The sequence below is a fragment of the Pinus tabuliformis genome, chromosome 2_2 (genome assembly GCF_031772625.1).
Source record: "Pinus tabuliformis cultivar Carrire ecotype Pingquan chromosome 2_2, CPIR1, whole genome shotgun sequence".
In the NCBI taxonomy this organism is placed as follows: domain Eukaryota; kingdom Viridiplantae; phylum Streptophyta; class Pinopsida; order Pinales; family Pinaceae; genus Pinus; species Pinus tabuliformis.
The window spans coordinates 446,316,624-446,333,231 of record NC_142300.1 but is presented as its reverse complement, the minus strand read 5'-3'; the positions used below and the strand labels follow the sequence as shown (position 1 = coordinate 446,333,231).

Genomic DNA, 16,608 nt, shown 5'->3' with positions numbered 1-16,608 from the left:
GTTGCATTTATGACCAACTCTGAATCTGTTTCTATTATGACATTTTGACAATTGTTCTAAATAAAAAATTCTAAGTATTGTTCCAAGCCCATTAGTTCTGCCATATTGTTAGTGGCTTTTCCTAAGTGTCCATGGAAGAGGGAGATTATGCTGCCTGTATCATCCCTTAGAACTCCCCCAAAGCCAGCCACCCCCGGGTTGCCTTTGGAAGCTCCATCAATGTTGTACTTTAAAAAACCTTTAGGGGGAGGAGGCCGGTATTCCTCCACCTTATCTCTCATGCTTGCTTCCCTATCTAGACCTTGAGGAATAAGCCCCTGCATGTCTAACAGCTGGAGGATTCTTAACTCTTCTACTGAGGGAGGATTTTTGGGGAAATTCCTAACCGTGGTGCCAACTGTTTCTTTAAGTTGTTTTACTATCAGCTTCGCCAGGCTAAGAGAGGTAGTCCTTACCTCTTTGAATATTCTTTTGTTCCTTTCTTTCCACACATTCCATATAATGGAACTTGGCAAGAGATCCTAGGTTGAATTGAGAACTTCATTATTAGAGAAATTATTCCTCCAATTGTTGAGAGTGTTAGCAATACTTTCTTTGTCTCTATCAGACTGTTTGAAAATGTTGGTAAAAAAATCCCATATCCTGTCGGTGTAGATACAACTATTGAGAAGATGCTTGATAGTCTCCTCATGGGTCTCATAGAGATGACATCTGGAGGGTACCCGCATGCCCCTTTTTTTAAAGTTGTCCTAGGTTAAAATTTTCATGTGGTGAACTAACCACATGAAGAGTTTGATTTTCATCCAACCTTTATGTCTCCAAAGCTTCTGCCAAGTTTTATTTGGAGCTTGGGGTTCCTGATCAAGGAGAAAACCTTTAGATTCCTTAATATTAAAGTTGCCCTCTTTGTTGTTACCCCATCTCAGTTGGTCCTGCCCTTCCGTTAATAAAATTATTCTCTGATCCAACATTCTTTTAAGGGCCTCTGCTTTACTGTTGAGGGTCCTATCCTCTCTGCCCTCAATTGTTTTCAAAATTCTCCATTTACTAACATTATGTGGATTCTCCCAAAAGTCTTTCACCTTTACTAAACCTTGATTGTCAATCTCATGCTTGAGTCTTAGATATTCTTCCTTCATTATATTAGGTTCTTGTTGCCATTTTTCCTCCCAGAAAAGTGCCAAATCTCCCTCTATGATTTCCCAGAAACTATATTTTTGAACCACTTCTCTATTCTCCCAGGCCTTGTTCCATATGGGGGAGCCTTTCATTGTTCCTGTCATACGTATGATTTCAGAAGCTGGCCAGTCATTGGCATATTTTTCCTTCTAGATGCTTGCCAATTGAGCTTTAGGATCCTTAACCCACCTCCACCAAAGTTTGGCTCCAAGAGCCTTGTTGAGAATCTCAGGATTGTCCAAACGCAGGCCTCATTGGTTCTTGGGTTTGCAGATCTTTTCCCACGAGACTAAGGCCCATTTTTTCCTTGTTTCCTCTTTGCCCCAAAGAAAATCTTGTTGAATATTCTGAAATTGCTGTAAGACTCCTATTGGAGCTGGGAGGGCTGATAGCATAAAGATTGGGATCGCTTGGAGAACTGCTTTAGTAAGAACCAGTCTACCAGCTAAATTTAAAGATCTGTTTGTCCATTTCCTAACCTTGTCTTGCATTTTAGTTACTAGAGGATCCCATATACTCTTGTGATGGGGTTTAGCTGTAAGAGGAACTCCCAAATACTTAGAGGTAAGGGATTCTCTTTGAAAGCCTAAAATTCTGGAGACATTTCTCTCTATGGCAATATGAGTGTTAAAGAAAAAGACCTTAGATTTGGAAAGGTTTACTTCCATACCTGTGGCCTTCGCGAAGTCATTCAAAATTTGTTTGTAAGCAAGTGCTTCTTTAATTGTGGGAAGTCCCTGTAACATGGTATCATGTACAAACTTTTGATGAGTTAGAACTTGCTCGTTCTCCGAAAGTTGGAGTCCTTGAATTTTTCCCATTACTCTTGCATGCTTGATGGACCGCCCCGGCCCTTCCATCATGAGGATGAAGAGAAAAGGAAAAAGAGGATATCCCTGTCTAAGACCTCTGGAAGGGAGAAAAAGTTTAGAAGGAGAGCCATTCACTAGAATTGAAAAGCTGGAAGAAGTCGCAAGGGCCATGACCCATCTGACCCAATTATGATCAAAGCCAAATGTTGTGAGCACTTTTTTGATGTAAATCCAATTTACTTTGTCATGTGCTTTGGCTATGTCCAGTTGTATGATCATGCTCGCTCTCTTGTTGCAAGTTAACGAGTGGACCACCTCGTGAGCTTGAATTATGTTGTCCAGAATTTGTCTTCCTTCTACGTACCCTGTTTGTTCCCTGGAGATGAGCATGGGCAGGAGGGGTTTAAGTTTATTAGCCACAACCTTGGAAATTATCTTGTAGACAACATTGCATAAGGCAATGGGCCTGTATCTCTCAGGTGTTTGAGCATTATCCTATTTTGGAATAAGGGCAATGAAGGAGGTATTGAGAGCTTTCAAAATGGTCTTGTTCCGCCTAGAGTCTTTGACAATCTCAACAATATCCCTTTTAAAAATGTTCCAGTAGGCCTTGAAGAAATCCACATTAAATCCGTCTGGACCTGGTGCCTTACCATTTTGCATTTCCTTGAGGACCTCACTGATCTCCTTTTTAGTTACAGGTCTGTTGAGATTACAATTATCCTCTCTGGATACCAGTTTAGGTATATGTTCAATTAAGTTCTTAATGAAATGTTCTATTCCTGAAAAGCTTTCCATGGCAATGTCCCGAAAATGCTTTACTAACACTACATCTATCTCCTCATGGGATTGAAGAATTTGGCCATTCTCATCCTTGATCGTAGAGATTCTGTTGTGAGTTCTATTCGCAATGGTAGATCTGTGGAAAAATTTAGTACTTCGTTCTCCTTCTTTTAGGCATAGAACCCTAGATTTTTGTTTCCAAAAAATTTCTTCTTGATTACAAAGCATTTCCCATTCTTGGTGATATTTCTCTGCTTGTTCATTTTTGTCTTTATCAAAGCCATTCTTGATCAGAGCTTGGTTGAGCTCTAGGATTTTGTTTTCTACAATTTTTTTTCTTGTGAAAATATTGCCAAATTCCTTCTGGTTCCATTCCTTTAGCTTCTGCTTGATGTGTTTTAATCTCTTGTGTAGCAGGAACATAGATGATCCCTGAATTTATAGGTCTTCAGCCCACCATTTTTCAATGTTGTTGATGAAATCCGAGTGTGAAAGCCAAATATTTTCAAACCTAAACAGTTTGTTTCTTGGGGTACCAATGCCCTTGATCTCCATTTGAATCGGCCAGTGATCTGAGCCTCCAAAAGGAAGAATATCTGCTGTTATTTCCTTGTCTAGAAGCATGAGCTCTTTAGAGATCATGAATATGTCTAGCTTGGAAGCTACCTGGGAATCCCCTCCTCTTTTATTATTCAAAGTGCAAAGACCATTATTTGTCTCAATGTCCACCAGCTTCATGTTTTCTGAAAAACATTAGAAAGCTAAGGAATCTTTGTTTAGTGCTCTTGTGCCTCCTTTTTTCTTCGAGAGATATCTAATCATGTCAAAATCTCCTCCTATAACCCACGATAGCCCTGCAAATCTGTTTCGAAGGTCTATTAAGGACTCAATAAACTTGATTTTGTCATCTAACCTTTGTAAGTATCCCTGTCTCTTACAGGTTGTATGACAACTGATAAATAATTCCTTGATGCTTCTGCATCAATAATACCTATTTTTTGGGGATTCCATAGAATGAGGATACCCCCAGCTGTATTTTCTGCTTTTATTTCTAGAAACTCATATCTGCTGAGCCACTTACTGTGGATTTGCCTTATCTTTTGGACAAAGATTTTTGTTTCTTGGACAAAGATTATATCTTGAGCTACCTATTTCATTCTATTATTCAACATTCTCTATTTTCTTTTACTTCCTAGACCTCTGATGTTCCAAGTTGTAAACTTCATAATTACAGATTGGTAAAGGAGTAACTAGTTAGGTCTTTCATCTTACCTGAGTCTATCATGAGCTTTCCACATTCCATTAATAGCTCGTTTTGCCTTTTTCTTCCCCTTTTTTTCTCGGGGTTTCTAGGAGCTAATCCTGGAGTTGATTTTATCGCTTTTACTCCATGCTTGCCCTGTGTTTCACTGTTGTTATCTTCTCCCAAGCCCTTTGTCTGAGTTTTCCATAAGAATAGCTGCTTTATTCGATTGCATTCTTCTTGTGGTAGGGATTCTACTGCACTTGTTGTATCCTTACTCAAACTGGGACTGAGGTGAAGGTTTCCCGCTCCGGCACGAAGTTCATCATCCACGACCGCATGTAGAGCCCTGCTACTGCATAGAAGTAGGGCCCAGCTTCAAACACTCTGTCTTTGTCCTCAATGTTTGCAAACACCACACTGAAAAAACCCTTGGATCCTAGATGAAGATCAATGCTTCCTTTAGGCTTCCATTGGTATCTGATCCATGTTTGTAAAGCCTTTTCGGTGGGCCATAGTCCCATGAATTTTCATATGATTGCATAAGTTTTCATGTGCTCCCCGTGGTCCTGCATCGCAGGGTTATTTAAGATTTCTCTGGGAGTGACTTCCGCTTTGGGCTTGCATGGTCCCTTTTGTTTCCTGTCTTTTGTTCCCTATTTTTTGTCATTTTTCTCTTTTTCTTTTGTGCCAACATTCTCTTTCTCCTTGTTACTTTCTGTTTCCTCTTCCCTATTTTTTCCTCCTTCCATCGTTTTACCTTTGCCTGATTCTGGAGGTGCCTTGCTCTTGTTAACCACTACCTCACTGTAGGAGGGAGTGGAGCTCCCTCATCTACTCCCGTCCATGGTGAAAAACCCACGCAGAAACCCTCAGTCTTGGTTTTCCACTCTTTCACTCTGTTTATAGAGTAAGTTTTTGGACTCTTTTTATTTTATTTTTCAGTTTGTATGTTGTCCATTTTATTTTGTAGCTCTGTTTTCCTTTTTTTTTTTTATTTCACTTGCTCTTACCCATTCCTTAAGCTTGGATCTTAAATTTTTAAATTTTGTTTCCCAAATATATTGGGGTGATCCTGAGATTCTTGGTGCTCATGCTTCCTTGATTAACTTTCTGAATTCTGCATTGTTGTCCCATAGTGGGCTATATCTAAATGGAAAGGGTCCTTGGTTTTCCATTTTGCCCATCATTATTTCCACCGGCTTGTGATCGGATGTTGTGGTGTGGAGGATGTTTTATTTGATTGAGCTATAAATTGTTGCTATGTTTTCTTGAATCAGAATTCTATCCAGCCGTTCTTTTATATTATTTTTTCCCACTCTTTTATTGCTCCAGGTATATTTTCCATTGTTTGGTGGAATATTTCTTAATTTGTATTGCTCCATTATTGCTTCCAAAGCATCCCTAGATGGATCTGTATGATATGTCCCTCCAAACTTCTCTTCTATACTTCTCACCAAACTTAAATCCCCTCCAAGGATTATTTTCCCAGTTTGTATTTCATTTAGTGCTTCCTTTATGGTGTTCCAACATTTCTCTTTTTCCTTGTAATGGTTGGGCCATATATATTTATGAAACTATACTTCTCTTTTGTTCTTGTTTGCTTTAGATCTGTTTGTATCCAATGCTGATCCTTCTTTTGTTGTATCATTCCCCAGTGTCCTTTTTTCCATATCATGCAAATTCCACCTGAAGCTCCTATAGCTTGTATTGCTTCCCCTTCATAATTTTTGAATTATTATTATTATTTTTCATACATAAAGAGACAATTATAAGCATAAGGATGATAGCATTTAATTTCATTCATCAAAACTATGTACATATTAAAAAAAAAAAAAAAAAAAAAAAAAAAAAACATTTTTCTCCATTCACTCTTTGTGGCCTGGTTCTACATTAATTTGGACATCCTCTCTTTTCCTCACACATACTCTCTCTTTTACTTCCCGTAGGATTACAATAGATAGAATTTAGAAACATCACAATTTTTTCTAGATTCTAAAATCACTCCATAAATCACCCATAAATCACTCCATAAATCATATTTTTCTATATCCTAAAATCACTCAATCTCTCCCTATAATCCCTCATGCTTTACAAGGAATATTGAATTTTAACATATCAAAAAAACATTACCTATCAAAACAAATCCTATACTCATGGTTAATTCACTTAAATTTCCTATAATAAATCAACTCAATATAATATTTACATAGAAGAATATGAATTCTTCTTGAAATTTTAAGACCCCTTTTTGGAACTTTTTCCTCCAAAAACTTGATGGGTTAGAAGCTCTAATGCATCTGCATTAGACTCCCACATTAGAAAAAAATATGGGCTCTTGTTCATAAGATTTTGATATAACAATCCTCTTGGATCCCAAACCTTATGTTGTAGTTTTCCATTTTTCCCTTCATGTTGTTGTCCTACTATTGACGTTTCCTTCACTTCTCCAAGATTCTAAATTCTATATTACTCTCATCCACTTTACTTCTTGATGCAAAGCTTCTCAGTTAGTTGTACTTTAATACTAGCTATCCTTTCCTCTTATTGTATCTTCTCCTAATCATCCTCTTCATCAGAATACAAAACTTGTCAATTCCCTTATCCAACTTTTTCCTTGACTGCTTAAACTTATTTTCATCTCTTACTTACTACTGCATATCTCCCTTGTGCATAAGAGTGTCAAGATTCTTACCAAATTCTGGTTTATACACCTGCCTCACTATCTACTCCTCATGCCTTATAAATTCCTCCTTATTATTGTCTTCCAAGATAATTTCCTCTTCTTCCAGTTTCAATTTTACAAATTAAATATGCACGTTCTCATCTACTAATCTCTCCTCAGGAAGTTTCAACTCTTCACAAAAAACAATAAAATTACCTTGAATTGAACTTGTAAACTCAACACTCGTGTCCTTTTCTAACCATTCCTCCAAAAGCTCTGCTTCTTCCTCAAAGCCTACATCTCCCATCATAGGCTTCTCATAATATCTTTCTTCCATACTTTGTAAAGAAACTCCTTATTCTCCTTCATTTGGAGCATAAGTTAGTTTCATTTTTTCCTCTATTTCTGTGACAAATTTAGATGGTTGTCCCTTTTATAAAAACTTGCAACAATGAACAATTTGTCATATTTAAAATCACAAGGCTATGTGGCCTCATTTGATGTTTAAGACATCAAATCCTCATGTCAATATGAAATTTCACAATATTTCATTATACTTATAGTAAGTCTCTCCTTTTCTTCTTCCTCCTCTCCAAGGATGTTTCCTTATCATCTACGCTTTCATCATTTTCATTCACAAACATTTCTTTAATTTTAAAATGAAGAGATCCTTGGATCTCATTAATTCTTTTTCCTCATCTTCACTAAGGATATGTCCCTATCCTAGTTCACATAAACAAACTTCTTCTTCCTTTTATGGCCTGTGTTTAAAATAAGATCCTTTTAGTTTCTCTCTTTTCATCCAAACATGCAACCTACTCTTCAATTTTTTCAATCCTTGATCTAGGAGGATTCCATCGATTCAGTTACACAGGTGTTCAAGTGTCATCACCAATGTTCAATGTCGCCGTCAATTCAGTTCATCTTCTATAGTTCGACAATATTGGTTATGGATCAGATTGTTCAGGTAATGTTTATGGTTTTCATGGCATTCAGTTGATATGGGTTTGTACCTAGCTGTTGACTTATGTTCATCGACAATTCTACCAGGATTGGTCGACGACATGTGTCGTGTTGTTGCCTCACAGGTTGATCATCGATATGGGTGTTGTATGTTGAAAACGTTCGATATGGTTCTCGTCAAGTTGTCATCGCAAATTCCGCTTGTGTTGATGTCGTGCATTTGGTTTTGTGTCACAAAAGTTTCTAATGTCTCTTTGTGACATTGGTTGTAAAATGTTGTTTTACATCTAATGTAAAGTCTAACATCCTAATCCTAAAACTAAAACCAAATCAATATAAAGCCTAATGCTAGTCCTAAATATATACATGACCATGTATTAAAACATGCATTCAATTATGTATTAAAACCTATGCTAAAAGCCTAAACCTAATGACCCTAACCATCACATTCAAACCATGATACAAACCTAAAGTCCTTAACCTATTTTCCTATGCTAAAAACCTAGCCCCAAAGCCTAAGTTCTAACCTTGTTAAACTCTCGGCCTATTCTCATTGTAAAAACATTATAAAACAGCGCAAATACATAAACACAATCCCTAACTTTGGAGGAGACTACAACGGAACTGTTGCTCATGTGAACAAGTGGAGGTATCAACCATAACCGCAGTCCCATGACCACGGTCCTTAACCACGCAGGTATGGAAACCATAGTAGTGGATATGTGATCAGTAGAGTTGTGATAGCTGTTGGGATTAGCCATAACTGCTGTATAACCACATCGGAGACTACAACATGTGATCAGAAAAGGGGATAACCGTCGGGGTTACAGTCACCGTCACCGTTCGGCCAGTAGACAACGGAACTGTCGGGCGATAACCGTGGATAGCTAAAACAACAATCACATGCGATGTTAGCGCCTCTGCCCAGTTAGCTAACCGCTAATTGATTCAGGCTAATCCAAAGTCTAAAAGTGGGTTTTGTTGCGTTTTTTGGTGCAAACTAATTCCACCACCATGAAACCCTATCTTAAGGTGTAAAATTTCTACTAGACCAAACCTTATGAACCAAAATTAGACCAAATTTATTCCTAAACTTAGTGGAGGAGGTTTCAATGTATCCTCAGGGTTTTAAAAGGTAGCTGTTGTCCTCATTGAAGATTAGAGTGGTTTTTGACATTTTCCTGCAGATTATGGAGGTCATAGAAAGTTTTGTTTTCAATGTTACGGGAGCATCCAGAGTCAGAATTCGAATTCGTAAGAGGCATTGGAAAGATGGTTTAGAGGGCCATCTGATGAAAATGATAAGAAGTTACCACGTGTACATTTAGATTGATCAAATCTCTTTGTAATCAACACCTTCTTTTCATTCCTAATAAAAATGGTCACCCATATTGAAAGCGGACCTGGAGACGTAGTCCATCAGGGACGAACTCCATCATCAATCTCGCTGTCTGGTATCGATGTGTTTTTACTGATTTCACTTATGTTATGCATTGTTTTATGTTTAATCATCTGTCGTAAAGACTTCTTCTCAGGAAATTTTCCTCGATTTCTGCACTATCAGTTAACATTCAAATCATTAATGGATAATCAATTCTACATCAATTTTTAATAAATGATCATTTCAGATCTGTTATCACTCAGGTTGTCCTTAAGCTCCGGAAAAGGATACGGCCGAGGTAACCACAGACCAACTTTGGACTACAGGTTCTAGCCCACCTGCAATCAGAGAGGGCTCTCTCTTTCTGATTTAGCTTTGTTGAGAAGGGTTTTAGGCTAGCTATTGAGTTCAGGGGTTTAACTTCTATTTTGGTGGGAAGGATGGTGCTTTCAAGTAGAGAGGAAAAACATTATCTGGTCAATTTCAAACCATTGGGCATGGAGTCAAAGAATAGGACCGCTGGTGCGTTTTCTTGGTCACAAGACAAACATGGAGCAAGGTAGCTGCATATGAAACAATCTTTCAAGCTAAAGGATGGAGTGAAAGCTAAGGCATGAGAGGCAATTAAGAATCTCTCAAACATGTTTAGCAGAAAGAAGATGAATGAGCTCTGCCTAGGAGCAATTAAGAATTCCTAGTTAACAGTCATTCATATGTGAAAAAGGTTAAACATGAGCCATAAAGGAATTCATATTCATGCCTAAATCAAGAGGAAAACATTAAGAAACCACAGAAACTGAGCATAGAGTGCAAGCATGCAAATTCTAAACCAATCTTTCTTTCTGTGATTTGAGCATATATGAGATGAAAATAACAGAGATGAGGAACACTTATTGATTCATACAGCAGTGCAAGAATTCCACATTCACATCTTCAACCATTAAACACAGCGCAGATAGTCGTTCTCCAAACTTTTGAGCAGTCTTTGATTATAGAAAAAGTATCAGACATACAGTGCGAGTCTCTCTTGAGATACATTAGCCGACCAACCCTTTTAACAATGCTGAGGGTGGTATTTATACAAAAACAAGATACAAAAATATCTGAAGGATGAGTCATCAATTCATAACTTCTTTACCAACTTTTTTAAAGAGCGGTTGATGAGAAAGTAAATGCTGAAGTAAAGACGGGTGTAACAGCTGTTTTTTTTCCTGTCAGTGAATGTTGACTTTTGAGTCGATTTGAGTCGGCTGGGCTGCGTTCTTAGAAATCCGCGCTCTTAGGTTCGCCATCTCAGCGTTTTTGCTTTGTAACTGCTCCCACCTGTCCTGCGCGTTCCTTCATTGCTCTGTCTAGTGCACTCTGTGCCTTAACCTGGGCTTGCTGATGACCTGCAGCTGTCTGTGATTTTGAAATAAACAAAAAAGAGGGAAAAACTGAAATCACCTGGGCAATACGGCCAACATTGCTTGCCACCAATTCTCAGAAGGCCACTGATGTCTTTGTATTTTGACAAGTGTTTCATCGGCCTCTGTGTACTTGTAATAACTAGGTGTTGGCTACTTGAATTGTTTATTGATTAAACAGTCGAGTACCACATTAATTTGTCAACCCGGGAAAGTCCTTTTATTTCAAAGGTGACCTCGTACTGTATGTACTTAATTCTAAAAGCATTAAAAGCTGTAGTATACACAATTCTATCTTCTGTCAAACTCCTTACTCTATGTTATAGCAGTTAAAATATATTGCAGAGATGAAATGAAAGCAGTTAACTAAGAATACAAATCTGCAAAGAAAAATAATGGCTGCTCTGTTAGCAGAGGATCAGGACCCTATCCTCAGGGTAAGGATGTTCAGCACCTGCCCCTGTAACCAAATTGCCAACACACACTGCAATTTCTAATCACCGGTGAAGTATTCTTTTACAATATCAAGCAATTAACAAAACAGAGTATCAGCAAAAGGAAATTATCAGAGGTAATGCTACAGAATCCAAACAGAGTATCAGCAAAAGGAAATTATCAAACAAACTCACACACTAACAGAAAATAAATGGGTGAATCTTGCGAAGAAGGTGGGCCTTGTCCCTCTCACAAGATTCCCCAGAACACAGCTGCCAAATTAGATGCTCAGAACAACCTTTTATTCATCTGCCAAAATGTCCAGTTAGTAATGAGGAGAGTTTCTTCATACTTTGGAATGATTAGGTCATTATATAATCAAAAGCTTTCAACTTATGGACTGAAGAGAGTAATATTATAGAAAAAATACAAGATCAAAAGTGGTCAATTTGGAGTCCTAACATCCCCCCCAACTGAAAGGGTTGCATGTCCTCATGCAATGCTTACTCTGAATCTGAGTCGGAGTACTGGGATGAACAGTGTAAATTACTGATACAGTAGCTATGGAAAGTGTTATCAAACCTGTCTCTAAACCCACAGACAGTCTCTAGTTGCCTCCATGCTGCCACCTCTTCCTTTTTGGATGATCCAAACTGACCCTTGTATTGCTGACTAGATAACCATAAGAGGGGAAATTTAAATCTGTAGCCAATCCATTTTTCAGCACATTGTTCCATACATCTAACATAGTAAGGTACCCTTGAAATTGCTGCCTGTAGATTAGGGGGATTGTAGGGGTGATACTCCTGTCTTTCCTTGGGACAGTTTTCCCAGAATAGGTTGTTGGCTTTAATAGCCAAAGGTGCCTTTGTTTTCACATAGTGTTGGCAATCTCGCAAGACCACTGCTTGTAGTTGCCTAATGTGATCAGTCATTCCAGGTTCACTTAACATTCTTTGGTGCTGTGCAATGAAAGTAGCTGCATTTTGGGGTTCAACCCTAATCCAAAGGAGGCAGTTCTGTTCATTGTGTTGTGCTGAGATGAAAGCGTTTTTCCAAGTGAGTTGGTTGGCTAGAAAGGAAATGAAAGCTCTGAGTTGTATGTTTCCAACAAGAGGGAGTATATTCATTTTTCTGTCTTCAGACATAGCTTCGTTGTGGAGATAAAGCTCACACAACAAATTCTGATCATTCTTGGGTGCTTCTGCAAAGGTTTCAATAAATTGTTCTTATGTAATAACCTGATGAGGTCTACCATCTCTAACTACCTTTATCTGTAAGAATGTTAGTCGTTCCCTCAAAAATGCTGCATAGTTGAAAGAGGGTTTTCTTGTAGCAAGTATTCTTTGAACCAAATCAAAAATCTGGGACAGTCTAGCTTTTAGTTCCTTAATTTCTTTGTACTGAGCTCTAGACTGCTCAAGTGCTTCCCAATTCTTATATGCATAATTGAACCAGATTCCCTTTTGCTGTTGGAATGCTTTCCCTTGTGACAGCTCATATTCTCTCCACCATATTCCCTTTAATTCCTGAAAACTAGCGGTCTCTATGCATGCATCACTGACAGAGGGAGATTCAGTTTGTGTAAAGGCATCAACAAGAATTTTCTGTTCTGTGATAATTGGAGTAGGCCGGGGTGATTCGATGTCTTCTTTTCCATTTCCTGCTGATTCCTGTGTAACAGCCAATGCTTCTTCTTCTTGTTCCATAACAGTTTGGGTAGGCCGGGGTGATTTTATGTCTTCTTCTCCATTTCCTGCTGATTCTTGTGTAACAGCCAATGCTTCTTCTTCTTGTTCCATAACAGTTTGGGTAGGCCGGGGTGATTTTATGTCTTCTTCTCCATTTCCTGCTGATTCCTGTGTAATAGCCAATGCTTCTTCTTCTTGTTCCATAACTTTTGAGGAGCCTGCTGGTTCTTGAGTTACAACAAGTTCTTCTACTTCTTTCTTTACACTTTTTGGAGATCCTGCTGGTTCTTGTGTTACAACAGGTTGCTCTGTTTCCACCTGTATAGTTTTTGGAGAACTTGCTGGTTCTTGTGTTACAGCAAGTTGCTCTATTTCCTCCTGCACTGTTTTTGGAGAGCCTGCTGGTTCTTGTGTTGCAGCAGGTTGCTCTGTTTCCACCTGTATAGTTTTTGGAGAACTTGCTGGTTCTTGTGTTGCAGCAGGTTGCTCTGTTTGCTCCTGCACAGTTTTTGGAGAGCCTGCTGGTTCTTGTGTTGCAGCAGGTTGCTCTGTTTGCTCCTGCACAGTTTTTGGAGAGCCTGCTGGTTCTTGTGTTGCAGCAGGTTGCTCTGTTTGCTCCTGCACAGTTTTTGGAGAGCTTGCTGGTTCTTGTGTTGCAGCAGGTTTCTCTATATCAGCAGAGGGTTGTGGTGGTTCTATTTTGCTTCTGCAATTTGTGTAACAGTAGGTTCTTTCATTTCAACTACAATAGCAGAAGGTTCTGGAATGACTCTAGTCACTGGTACTGCAACTATCTTGTATCCTGCTTGAGTGTATAGCTCACCACACTTGGCACACACATATTCACTCTCTTTACTCTTCTCCGCTGCAGATGCTACCTGTGTTAAAATGTGCAGGTTGCGTTCATTTTGATAAGCTTCTTTGACCCTTATTATTTCCTCCTGATAATCCTGAATTTGGGATTTCAGAAATTCAATTTCTTCCTGCAGGGCAAATATGGTAGGCTGAGCTTGTGGAACTGCAGGTTCTAGTGGAGGTAGAGGTTGTGTTTCAGCATTCATTTGAACATTTATACCCCCAACAGGTGGTTCTTGTGTGTCACCTGGTGGGGTAGTGGCTGTTTCTTTTGTTGCAGCCACTTGGCCAATATTACCTTGGGTGTCGACAGCTGGTTCTTGTGTGACAACTGCCTCAAAAGATAATGTCACGACACTGTGAACACTCTGCATCTCAGCCCCAGAGGGTGAGGAAGGGGAGTTTCCAGGGCTGGTGGGAGTACGGGCTCTTAACATGATGGGTGGAGAGCTGGGGAGAGTGGGGCTAGGGGGTTCAGCTGTTACAGACGATCGAGTCCTTTGCTTAGGTAGAGAAGCAGGGAATTCAGATATTTTTCTTTTTCTGCTAGCTTTCTTTAAAATAGGGGCAGTGGCGGAAATAGCAGCTGCCTTGACCGAAGCCCTAGTTCTTCTTCTTTTCGGTGGGGTTTCATTTTTCTGCTGCTTCTTTCATTTGAGAAGGGTAATAGGGATGTTATCATCAGAGTCGTCGGTAGAAATACCCAGTATGGGAGTGGATGGGTCGGTTTTATTAGGGGATGGGGTTGTTTGCATGGGTATTTCTACTGCTGATTGTACATTTTCAGCAACTTGTGGGGGCGTTTGCTGGGGAATTTCTTGGGGTATTTGCTCTGAAATATCGTCTGTTTGCTGAGGAATTTCTTCGAGTATTTTCTCTGAAATATCCTCTGTTTGCTGAGGGATTTCTTCATCCTGTTGAGGTATGTCCTCAAGTTGGTGAGGAATTTCCTCTTCCTGATGAGGAATTTCCTGCTCTGGCTGAGGGATTTCTTCATCTTGGTGGGGATTAATGAGGGGAGGGGGGTTATTTAAGGCAAGGCCTTTATTTATCAATAATTGAGCTAGACGGTGGTGTTTCAAGGAATGGAGCGGACGCTTTGCGTTGACAGTGTAACGTGACATATTTTTAAGACATCCCAATAGATAATATGGCATATTTATCAACTGACCATGCCTCAAGTGATTCAACAAGACAAAATCATGCTGGTAAATTACCTGGTACTGGCCTTCGCACGTCAGGTATTGCTTTACAAACTTAGCAACTTTCGGTCATGGTGGAGGCAGTGATTGAAGTGCTACGCCTCTGCCCTTGGGTTCCACCTGCTCGCCTGGTTGAAGAAAATCCTGTTGCGCGTTGAGGATCAGATGCTTCCTACTGAACCAGCACGTGCCATTAGCTGGTAGCCCGGTAACTTGGGCTATGACTTCCTCTGTGACTGGAATTTGTACTCCCTAAACGACGGAAAACCCCTCTGTTAAATTGCATGCAAACTCAAGGACTTGCTGTGCGTCGAAATTTGGAAGTCTCCTAAAATATTCTAGCCATCCCGCTTGCAAGAAGATTTGGTAGGCCTCGGGATAAAGCTCAAGAAGTGCTGTTGTGCCAGGTTCGTATGTGATGAGATTTCCTCCCATAGTTGTTGTTTAACTAAAAATTCTCAGTCCAGAGTCGAGTTTCCGAGTTCAGTCCAGAGTAAACCTTTGCAAATGGTAACATGACACGATGAGGTGACTTTTACATATTACCAGGAGAGTTAAGGGCGGCGGCAGTTGGCGTGCTATACAATTATGACAGTGCTTTGGTAATCCGCCCCCCCCAAAAGCTACGACTAAGTGATATGATTGGAAGTACAATTATTTGGTAGTCCTATCAACGTCTCCACATTAACTATTATTTAATATCCATGCATAATCATGCGTACCTTTATATTTTACCTTTTTAGTTGCTGCGTCGAAAAGTCTTGTCTTGTCTTTTGCTGGATGATTAAAGCGGGTCTAAAAGTATGAGAATACCGACGGTTTTTATTACTGACGGGAAGTAATAGTGGAGGATTGTAATCATCATAGTGTATGGCTGGTTCTTTTGGTAGGAAATGGTATGTTTTATGCAAATAATAATTCATTTCTTGGGAACTGAAGTGGAGAAATTGGTATAAATGAGAGAAATACTGAAAAAGGAATTACGGCATCGGTAAGTGGTGTTGCAGCAACGGGAGTTGGTGTTGCAGCAACGGGAGTTGGTGTTGCAGCAACGGGAGTTGGTGTTGCAGCAACGGGAGTTGGTGTTGCAGCAACAGGAGTTGGTGTTGTAGCAACGGGGAGTGGGTTGCAACCATAGGAAATGGTGTTACAGCAACAAGAGTGGTGTTTGCAGCAACGGGAAATGGTGTTGCAGCAACGGGAAAAGGTGTCGCAACAACAAGAAATGGTGTTGCAGCAACAGGAGTTGGTGTTGCAACAACAGGAAATGGCATTGCAACAACGGGAAATGGTCCAAAAAAAACATTCCCAAGTCCGTAAAGTGATTCTTTTGAAGTTTTTGTTCTCAGCCATTTTCCAAAACTAAGATCTGCAAAATAATGAATTGTAATATGGCAACCCTTGGCAAGGATTATTAGTTGAAAAGAATATCTAATCTAAAAAAATACATAAATAAACAGAAATTTATGTGCCTTGAGGGACAGCAAGTTCCCCCAGGAAAGCATAGTGTATATCTGCCATGCAAGTAGCTTTAAAATCTTCTTTAGAAACAGGGCGCTGATGCAAACGGAGTCGATACCCATTCACTAGTAGTGGTGTTCTGCTATCATCAATCGTTAAAAGTCTGACTGTCCCATTTGGAAAAACAACATCTACTTCATAAGGCCCTAACCACCTTGTTCTTAACTTACCTTGGAAATTCTCAAAACGGGAGTCATAGAGTAGAGCCCAGTTACCTTTTTGGAACTGCTTTTGCTTGATGGTTCTGTCATGCCACCTGCTTCTTTGTTGCTGTATCATGGTTGTTTGACGGATGACATCCAGTCTTTTCTCGTCCAATTCCTGAAGCTGCTGCAACCTGGCTGTCTGTGCATCAGTCAAGTCAAGGTTAACAGCTAAATCAGTTCTTAAAGTTTTGATTTCAAACTCTACAGGGAAAACAACATTTTTTCCAAAAACTAATTCATAAGGTGAAAAGCTCGTAGTATTCCTC

The 16,608-nt window shown here is 39.5% G+C and overlaps 1 pseudogene; it reads left to right on the top strand.

Annotated features, from left to right (window-relative positions):
• LOC149193181 (polyadenylate-binding protein RBP45 pseudogene) overlaps positions 1 to 16,608 on the top strand; it is a 74,547-nt pseudogene that overhangs the window by 13,217 nt on the left and 44,722 nt on the right.